The 9,657-nt window shown below is 38.5% G+C and overlaps 1 protein-coding gene across 2 annotated transcripts in view; it reads left to right on the top strand.

Moving 5' to 3' along the window:
• The first annotated feature begins 9,125 nt into the window (after positions 1 to 9,125).
• LOC148014451 (purple acid phosphatase 2-like) overlaps positions 9,126 to 9,657 on the top strand; it is a 43,756-nt gene continuing 43,224 nt past the window's right edge. Inside the window, exon 1 of one of the 2 annotated variants that reach the window (XM_087666158.1) lies at positions 9,126 to 9,467. The gene's annotated coding sequence lies outside the window, so the exon portion shown is untranslated. The remainder of the gene's footprint in view (positions 9,468 to 9,657) is intronic. The other variant, XM_087666159.1, reaches the window with a different exon arrangement.

The following is a 9,657-nucleotide window of genomic DNA, read 5'->3' as shown; positions in this document are numbered from 1 at the left end:
GCTATACATTTTTGACAAAGTATCCCATGCCTCCTTTGGCGTACTTGCATCCTGAATATGCACAATCATAGAGTCTAAAATACTGATAGACAGCCAGTACATAACTTTCCTGGCTCTCTCATGCCATGCTTTAAATGCCTGCATTTGCTGTTGATTGGGAACATCAGGAAGAACTGGTTCTTCTTCATTTCCTGCAACAAATTCCTAATATCCTTTTCCCATAAGGAAATTCGTCATTCTAAACTTCCATGCTTGGAAGTTGTTCTTGTCAAGCTTTTCAGTTACAATCTGTGAAAGAGAATCAGACGCCATTACAGAATCCTGCAAAAAATTTTGTCACTGCAGAGAACACAGCTTCAGCCTCACAAGGTCAAATCTGCAAAACTGACGAAAGTGGTATTTAACCACACAGTCACTTCCTAGTGACGATTTTGCATATACAGGAACCAAGGATGATTATGTAACTCCCAATGTCTCTGCACACGAGCATACGATGCAATATCTGTGGTAACTTTTCACTGACCTATAGAACAGTGGTCGCACAGCATAAAACAGGGCTTTTTTCTGAGTGCGTGCAGAAAACTTCCGCCTCCAAAACAGGCCCCGAAATGGCCTCAAATCAAAAAAACAAGGTCGTCTCAACCTGAGACAGTGCACTCTTGCAATTTCCGGCTTTGCTACCTGCAGAGATCTGCTCCCAAAACAGAAAATGAAAGCAACACTGCTCCTCTTACCAGAACACCGCGAGCTTGGCTTGCTTTCTTGAGCTCCTTACCACGAATAAGGCTCTGATACCATGTCAAGATTGTGGGAGAGAAGGAAGGAGTCTCACTTGTAGCTTTCTTGCTTGCACAATGGGGGAAGACACACAAGGGTGGAGGCTGAAAACAGTTTTCCTCTTCTTAGTTGTGTAAGCCAAAAGAACTCTAATACAAAGAAATAGAAGAACCCTATATATGGGTCTCAAACCAAAGACAACTAACTAAGGTGGCATACTAACTGAGCCACGAACTAGAGTAGATAAGGATAGCTGTCGTCTAGCCATTATTCATGGGCGGTGTACCAACCGCATCTACAACTGACAAGTCGGTGACATAAATGCACAACGGTCACCCTGGCATATCACGAGTGGAGCTCGATATCTCAACATTACACTCTTTTACAAAAGTATTGACTTGCACTTTTTCTCAACGCCTTTTTCCTTGATTTAAGATTTCTCTGCACTTCTTGTGTTTCCATATTTTGCTTGGCACACCTTCGTCTTCCGTTTCACTTTTGTCTTGGTCTTGTTCATTTGAGGGTTAACACCAATGTTGTGGCACTTAGAGCATTGGTGTTTAGGGTGCTTTGGACATTCCCTTCTGAAATGACCTAACTCCCTGCAATAGAAATAACGTTGAGCTTTATCACTTGGGGTCACAAGATTCTTGGTTATCCTTGGCAAGAGTTTTTCTTAGACCAAATTATCCTAGGATCCTTTTAGCAAATCAAAGTGGTCCTTTATCTTGAAAACTATGTTCCTAGATTGTCCTCTTCTTAGTTCGGGACTGAGCTCCATGGACAATCGGCTTTGCTTGTAATACTAAAGGATACTTCTAAGCTTCGACATTCTAGTAAGACCCAATCTATATTAGTTGAGAAGGAATGACTTAAGAGAAATTCATTACAAGTTATAACTGTCATTCCTAGCGAGAGTATCTCTAATCATTTACAAGTTCTCGGCTCAAAATAGATGCAACTCATATTACTCAAGTTAACTGTAGTTACAAGAGTAAAGTTTATTCCAATACAAGTTGTATTTCATGTCAACAAAATTTCTAGGATTTCTAATAATCCTGAAGAGGTGTTGTAGGCTCTAGGTTTTTGTCTTCATCTGATTCCTCTATATAACCATAGATTGCGCCTGTGTAGCTTCGTTTTCTTGGAGGCTCAATGTCTTCTGGACTTAGATCAAGGCAGTCTACTTGGATGTGTCCTAGCTCATTACAATGGAAGCATTGATGGTAAGGACATATCCTACGGATGTGCCTATCTCTCCACACGTATGGCATCTCTTGCCCTGATCTCAAGGATCATGTTTGTCACAATGGCCCGGTTTAAGTTCTTGAACAATTGGCTTTTCTTGAAGTAATGCATCTTGCAAGTCTATTGGATGCATTGCTTCAAGACGGTGGTTCAGAGGAGTGTTCAAACCATGGAAAAACTTGGATACTTAATGCGCAATATCCATAGGTGGTGCATATTTTAGTAAGGTTACAAACTTTAAGTAGTAAGCTTCCAGGGTTAATTCCAACTACTTTAACTTGAAGAATTCATTCATCCTCAAAGTATGGTAAGTTGGCGGAAGGTATCGTCCGCATACAACATCTTCCAACTAAACCCACGTGACAGCAGCTTCAGAAATACCTTGATCCTTGCACCATTGCTTCCACCATATCCGAGCCTAGCCAAGTAACTTAAGTTTGGCTATCGTTGCTTGATTAGTAGAGGCAATTTCTGAAGCAGAGAAATAATCATCCATCGATTCAATCCATATCTCCACCTCGGTTGCGACATCTAATCCTTTTCCACCAAACTTAGGTACCTTAATTTTCTTGGGAAGGAATTTCTTCTCTTGCATGTGAGCATTTGTGGGTGCAGAATGTGCCTGACAATCAAGTCATACTACTTAGGTTATTCTGTTTAGAATATGTCTATGAACCATACATTAATCACTTTCATATTATTACAAAGTTTTCCTCTAATACCAACTGTAACGTGCCCGCCTATCGGCTATCCAAGCACATTTTAGCGGTCCATCGAGAAACGAATCTAAGCGTCGCTGCCTGACACTCCCATGGAATGTTCCAGGGTTTGTCGCCTAGGGTTTCCCAAGTCTGCCTCGCAACACAACGTTCGTGGCCAAACCCACTAGGATCGACCTAAAATCTGGGTTCCTAAGGCCAAGTTTTCCTAACAGCATTCTAACGTTGGGTTTTGGACATCCTACTTTACATAGAGATACCCAATCCGAAGCAAATCCATATCACACTTGGTTTAAAAAAATGAGAAACGAGAGGGATGCACCTCTCAACCTCTTTGCCTGTAGGGCTTAGCTCCATTCCGATCCCCTAAAATGGTACAGCCATGGTCACAAAACCCGAAACACGCAAATAAGCGGTAATTTAAGATTTTCAAAGGAAATTTGAGTTTTTATGGCTTTTGATGGATGAAATGGTGTTCATGTGGGATAATAATTGTTCATGATACTGTTTTCTATGAGTTCTTGCTGGTCATGATCAGAAAATCAGAAAAATATGCATTTTGTGGGTCAAAATAATATGCTAAAACACGTAAAACATGAAAAAACAAGGAAAAATGAGGGTTTTTGGCATAAAAATGGAAAAATGGATAGGAACATCAACTAAACTTTCATTTCTCTGCAAGAAGGAACTAAGGGCCACAGCCCATAACCTGTTTTGAATTTTCAGCAAAACCTTGTGAGAAGCCTTTCAGTTCTCTAGGACCACCCTGCCGTAGGATAGACCCATCGGGGGTTCCGCCCACCCACTTCCCTCAATAGGCGTTCTTTAGTTATCTAATTAGTTCCTATCACATTTATGTGTGACATTTAAAATCAGCTTCCTTAATTAAGCCTTTTAGGGAATAGGGTTTGTTCGCATAATTTACAGCACAGACACGAATACAAAGCAAGCAATCCATTGACAACCAAGTTCGAGCAAATTCCTTAACTTATCTCCACATTAATCTTTGTCTCCTACCCATACAGGAGAAACTATGTATCCCTTGTGTCCAACAGAAGTACCCCTTCTGCCTTGCAGAAGTAACTGGTCCAAATCACATGGCACCACAATTTCTATCCTTTATCTAGAATAGGATCTCCCAACATGCCCAGATGTTGGGGGCCAGGGAGGTCTTCAACTCCATTCTAGACCTAGCAAGGGGTGTCCAAAGCTCCACCTGACCCGCAAGCTGTCTAGGAGTGAAACATCATTCCCATGGTTGACCTTTTCACCACTTGACCTTCGGTCCATGAATTGAGCAGTGCTCTCTTCAAGTTAATCCGTGGTGCGATCATGGAGGTGATCCACCCGTGCAAAATATCCTTCCTTAATTAAATCCTTTAAGAATCAAGCATAATCAAGGCAATCAAGCCTAATATCATTTTCCAAGAAAACACTCCCTTATTTCCATGGCAACTTGTCATCACAGACCCTCGCCATGCATTTACCATAAATCACAAGCACTTGGAATAATCATCCAAGCAACAAACCAACAACCAGTTGAATGTAAAAGCGTTTTGGATGTTGTTCGACCAACCAACAAAAACCAATTGTATGCCTCCCAAACAATGCATGAATAGATGCGATAACATTTCCATTGCACATTTGCTCTTCCCATTGTACATTTGCTCTCCCCCTTGGGACCAAGAGTAAAATTTACTTAGCATTCCCTTCTTTTGGCTGAGGCATATGCTAAGGATTCAAATACTATACACGACGTAAGTCCTATCATTTCAATGCGAATTAATCAATTGAGCAATAGCATTTATGCCTCTTCTCTAAGTGATATTTATCTTTTAGCCTTTCCCTACTATGCAGCATTTTATCTTGACTTTATCTTCCTTTCCCTCAGGCAAGGAGTTGTGTGCCATTGATGTAAAGTTCACATAATCTCTCCCATGTATGTATTGTCTATGTGCATTTGCGAACCTTAAACAATATTGTCCTAGGTAAAGATTAATCGAAGACTCATCAATGCTTAATACTTTAGAGTCCCATATGTTGCTTATGATATGTATGGATTTGTCGCATATAGCAACTAGGTGCAATTAACTTTCCTTGATACAAGCACTTCTTCGCAACTTCATCTTTGAATATTTGAGATGCGATTTATCATTTTCAATGACCTATTCTAGCACGGCAAAGTACGGGCCTAATGTATCTCATGCAAGAATCAAAGTAAGCATCTATCAATTTGGAAATACATTACTTACGATCGGTACTGCAATTGGATTGACAGTGATGCATTCGCCCGAAGCTTCATTGCTGGTTACAGGATTGCCATTTGCATGCGACATTCTTCGCTTGGAGGGCATCGTCCACAAGTAGATTCGAGAGATAAGGAAGGAATGGATTTTGAGATGGAAGAGCGTAAGAGAAGATGGCTTAGGTCGAAGACCGGGATAGGGGGAATTGAGCTAACTCTCTCCCTTGCAGTCTCTCGAGGCAACTCTCTCTCTCTCTCTTTCTCTCTCTCTCTCTCGTAGCCTCTCGGGGTCTCTTATGCTTTCTTATGCCTCCCTATGCCTCATATTTATAGTGAATTAGAGAACAAGGGTTGTGGCTGAGAAGAGGAGCTCTTTGTGGAGGGGATCTTGGAAAAACCAGTGATCTGGTGCTCAAATAATAAATCTGATGGTTCAATTGGCTCTGAAAGGGGGATAAAACCACAAGACACTTGATTAGAAATCTTTCAAATCACTCCTTCTTTTTCTCCCTGTTCGAAGTGTTGTTCATTGCCTGTAGACTACGATCGCAACGCGCATGATTTTGCAAATCCCTCTTTTTTTTGTATTAAATCTCCAAAACTAGCTAGAAAATCACTTGCTTTTTTTCATGACATCATCCTGTTTTAGAAATTTCCATATCTTTTTAGGATATTCACAATAAGTAATATCTAAAATATAGTAGTTTTACCCAAAAATCTAATATCTTTGGACCATCCATACTATACACATTAATACTAGTGATTAATAAGGCTCATAACTCTCGTTCACGTTGTAACTTCTGTGAAAGGTGGCTACGGCCCTTGTTAATCTGAGAAAAATATTGGATTACGGCTCTCGATTATATATATAGTTGAATTAAAATTTTTAAGTTATTAATGTTAGTTAGTTTCTACTTTAGTTAGTAACCTTACTAACTTATTAATTGACTAACTAATTTTTGAACTAACCAACTAACTTTTAATTGCGTGGAAATATTCCATCCATTTAAATTTTAATTAATTGGGGCAGTGCTTAAGAGATAATAATCGGCTCTCCCAAACTCCCTATCATTCAAAGGCAAGCCTCTGGCTCAATGCTACAAGTTGTTACAAGAAGGCACTCGCCTCTATGGTTCAAGCCCTTTGACTCCATAAGCATGGAGTGTTAAACTTTTACTTCTACTCAAAGGTACATTCTCATACTTGTTTTCCTATCTTCTTCACACTATCTTCTCTTCTTTGATCCCCTCCCTAGTCACTTGGCTATTACATGCTTTTAATTACTTTGCCACTTGAGCTTTATTACTCAATGTGAGTCAACTTTCCATATTTTCTTCTCTCTCTCTCTCTCTCTCTCTCTCTCTCTCTCTCTCTCTCTCTCTCTCTTTCTCAAGTATTTTTCTCTCACTCTCTCTCTTCTCACCTCTCTCTTTTATTCCTATCTGTCTCTCTATATATATTTCATTTTTTCTCACTTCTCTTTTGTCTCCTCTCTCTCTCTCTCATATTTTTTCTCACACTCTCTCTTCCCTCCTTTTACACACACACACACTCTCTCCTCTTTTTTTTCCCCTTTCTATCCCCTCTTTTTTTCTTTTCTCTCTCTCTCCCAATTGTTTTTTATTTTTTTCTTGTCTTACCCCCCTCTCTCTCACTCTTTCCTCTTTCTCTCAATCTTTTTTCTCCCTCTCTCTTCTCTCTTTTCTCTCTCCTCTTTCCCCCTCTCTCTCCTCTTTCCCCCCTCTTTTCTCCTTTTTGTTTTTTTCTTCTTCTTCTCTCTCTTTCATTTCTTTTGCCACCTCTCTCCCTTATATTTTTTTCTCCCTCTCTCTCTTTTCTCTTTTTTATTTTCTTCTTATTCTCTCTCTCCCCTTTTCTTCTTCTCTCTCCTTGCTTTTTTAGTTTTCTCTCTCCTCTTTTTTCTTCTCTCCTATTTCATAATTGATTTCCCCTCTCCTCTCTTATTTCTTCCCTCTTCCTCTCCTATTTTTTCTTCTTCTTCTCTCTCTTTCTTCCTTGTTTATTCTCTATTTACTTCTCTCTCCTCTTTTTTGTTCTCTTTCTCTCTCTCCTTCTCCCCCTCTTTCCCTGCCCTTTTTGTTTTTTTCTCCCTCTTCTATTTTTTCTTTCTCTCCCTCCATTTTATTTATTCTCCCTCTCTCTCTCTCTCTTATTTCTTCTCAAGTTTTTTTCTCACACTCTTTTCTCTCTCTTTATTTTTCTCTTTCCTCTCTTCCACCTTCTCTCCCCCTGTTTCCTCTCTCTCTCACTCACTTTCTCTCTCTCTTCAAAAATTGTCAAAAAATGTTTAAATCTACAAAGTACTTTTCTCTTTCCTCCTTTTCTCTTCTCTCTTCCTCTTTGTTCTTCTTCTTCTTCTTCTTTCTTTTCTTTTCTTCTCTTCCCTCTCTCCTCTCTTTTCATTCTCTCTCCCTCGCCTCTTTTTTCCTTTTTTTCTTCTTCTTCCCTCTCTCTCTCTTTTGAATTATAACTTTCCTCTCTATATAATTATCTTTGTATTCAAATTCTCTTTCCTCTTTTTCTTCTCTCTCTCTCTCTCTCTATTCATATTCTTTCTCTTCTTCTTCTCTCTCTTTGCTCCCCTCTCTCTCTATCTCAAAGTATGTGGAAAACTATGTCAAAAATTTTTAAAGTAAAAAAGACTTTGAAATGTTTACTAAAAAAGGCAATGAAATTTAAAAAAAGTCTTTTAAAAATATTTAATTAAAAGAGGAGAGAAAGAGAAAAAAGGGAGTGAAATTTAAATTAAAAAGTTCTCTTTCATCTTTCCCTCCCTCTCTCTCTCTCCCCCTCTTTTTTTTCCTTTTCTTCTTTCTCCCTATCTCTCTCTTGTTTTTTTGTTCTCTCTTCCCTGCTTTCCTCTTTCTCTCTCCTCAATTTTCTTTTCCTCTCCCTCTCTCTCTCCTCTTTTTTCTTTTCTTCTATCTTTGTATCTTTCTCTCGGTTTTTTGTTCTCTCTCTCTCTCTCATTTTTGTTTTCCTCTCTCTTTATCTCTCTCCAGCTTTTTTCTTGCTCTCTTCTCTCTCTCTCTCTCTCTCTCTCTCTTTATATATATATATATATATATATATATATATATATATATATATATATATATATAGCTATCTATCTATTTTTCTCTTTCCTCTCTTCCCTCTCTCTCCCATAATTTTTCTCTATATATAGCTATCTATCTATTTTTCTCTTTCCTCTCTTCCCTCTCTCTCCCATAAATTTTTTCTCTCTCAATTTATATCTTTCCTCTCTTTCTCTCTCTCTCTTAAAGTATGTGAAAAATTATGTCCACAAAATTTAAATTATTTTTAAAAAATATTTAATCAAAAATAAAAAAAGAAGAAAAATAAGGAAAGTTTAAATTGAAAAGTTTAATTTAACACACACACACACACACACACACACACACATAGAGAGAGAAACTTTTGATTTAAAAAAGAAAAAAAAGATTTAATTGAGAGAGAGAGAGAGAGAGAGAGAGAGAGAGAGAGAGAGAGAGAGAGAGAGAGAGTTTTAATTACAAAGGGGAGAGGAAGAGATTACACGTAAAAGAGAGACGGTTTTAATCTCGGGTAAGTTACTCATGATTATATGTGTGCATCACGTGGGTTCTCAAACCTCCCCTTTTTAATTAAAACCTCAGGGAAGTTACTAACATGTTTATGCTTTGCATCATGTGTGTTCAATGTCTATTTATAAATATTTTTATTTATAAATATATATTTTTTACATACAAAAGAGTGTAATATAAAGGGGTTATTATGTGCGGGGTAGGTTTTCGAGAAGCCCTCTGAAAGTTTGGGGCTTTTCAAACCTACAAACAAAATAATATAATAATATAAAATATATATATCGATATAAATATAGATAAAAAGAGGAGATTTGGGAAGGGAGGTAGGTTAGAGAAGCCCTAGAGGTTAGGGGATTTCCAAACTTACAACCATAATAATCTATTAGTATAAATATAGATATAGTGAAACACTATCCAAAGTTTTGAAAAAAGGACTGAAAGTTCCAAGTAGAAAGTTAGATTAAGAAAATCTTATCCCTCAACACTACACATAGTACAAGAGAAGTGCCTCAAAGTCTACCTTCTTATGTGGATGCATTATGGGAAGGCTGCAACCTTAGACCTTTGGCATACATACCAGTAAACGAACGGAAAAAGAAGAAGCAAGGAATACGCTTGGAATCTTCGTCAGTTACGTCATAGCGACTAATTGAAACGCAGAGAGCAGGGTCATATGCGGTTGGATATCCCTTCCGTCGGGCTGTCATGTATGACCATCCTGCCACCTCGCTCGCTCTAACAATGGGGTGTATAACATTGTACGTTTATCAGACAGACACACTCGTGCACGCCCTCCGCCTTTCCTTTTCCTGCAAACATCCACCGTCATCCCATTTTCCTGCACAACATCGACCTTGACGATTCCAGACCTCACCCTTCGATCTGATCGAGGTCAGTCTCTTGTTTTGATCTTTCTCCTCCTCAAATTTTGCCGTTTATACTCCATTTCCTGCCTGTTTTGCAACCTTTTTCATGCTTTATTTTCAGGCATGTTAAAGTCTTCCTCAATCCTTCGGCATAATTTGCATGCAATAATCCTTTCCAAATCCTTGCTCATAATTCGCTCGTTAATCTCTTCCTT

Source organism: Lygodium microphyllum, chromosome 25, assembly GCF_053477565.2.
Source record: "Lygodium microphyllum isolate KBCC chromosome 25, Lygodium_microphyllum_v1.1.10, whole genome shotgun sequence".
Taxonomy (NCBI): domain Eukaryota; kingdom Viridiplantae; phylum Streptophyta; class Polypodiopsida; order Schizaeales; family Lygodiaceae; genus Lygodium; species Lygodium microphyllum.
The sequence above is the reverse complement of the archived record's forward strand: the minus strand, read 5'-3'. Positions and strand labels throughout refer to the sequence as shown.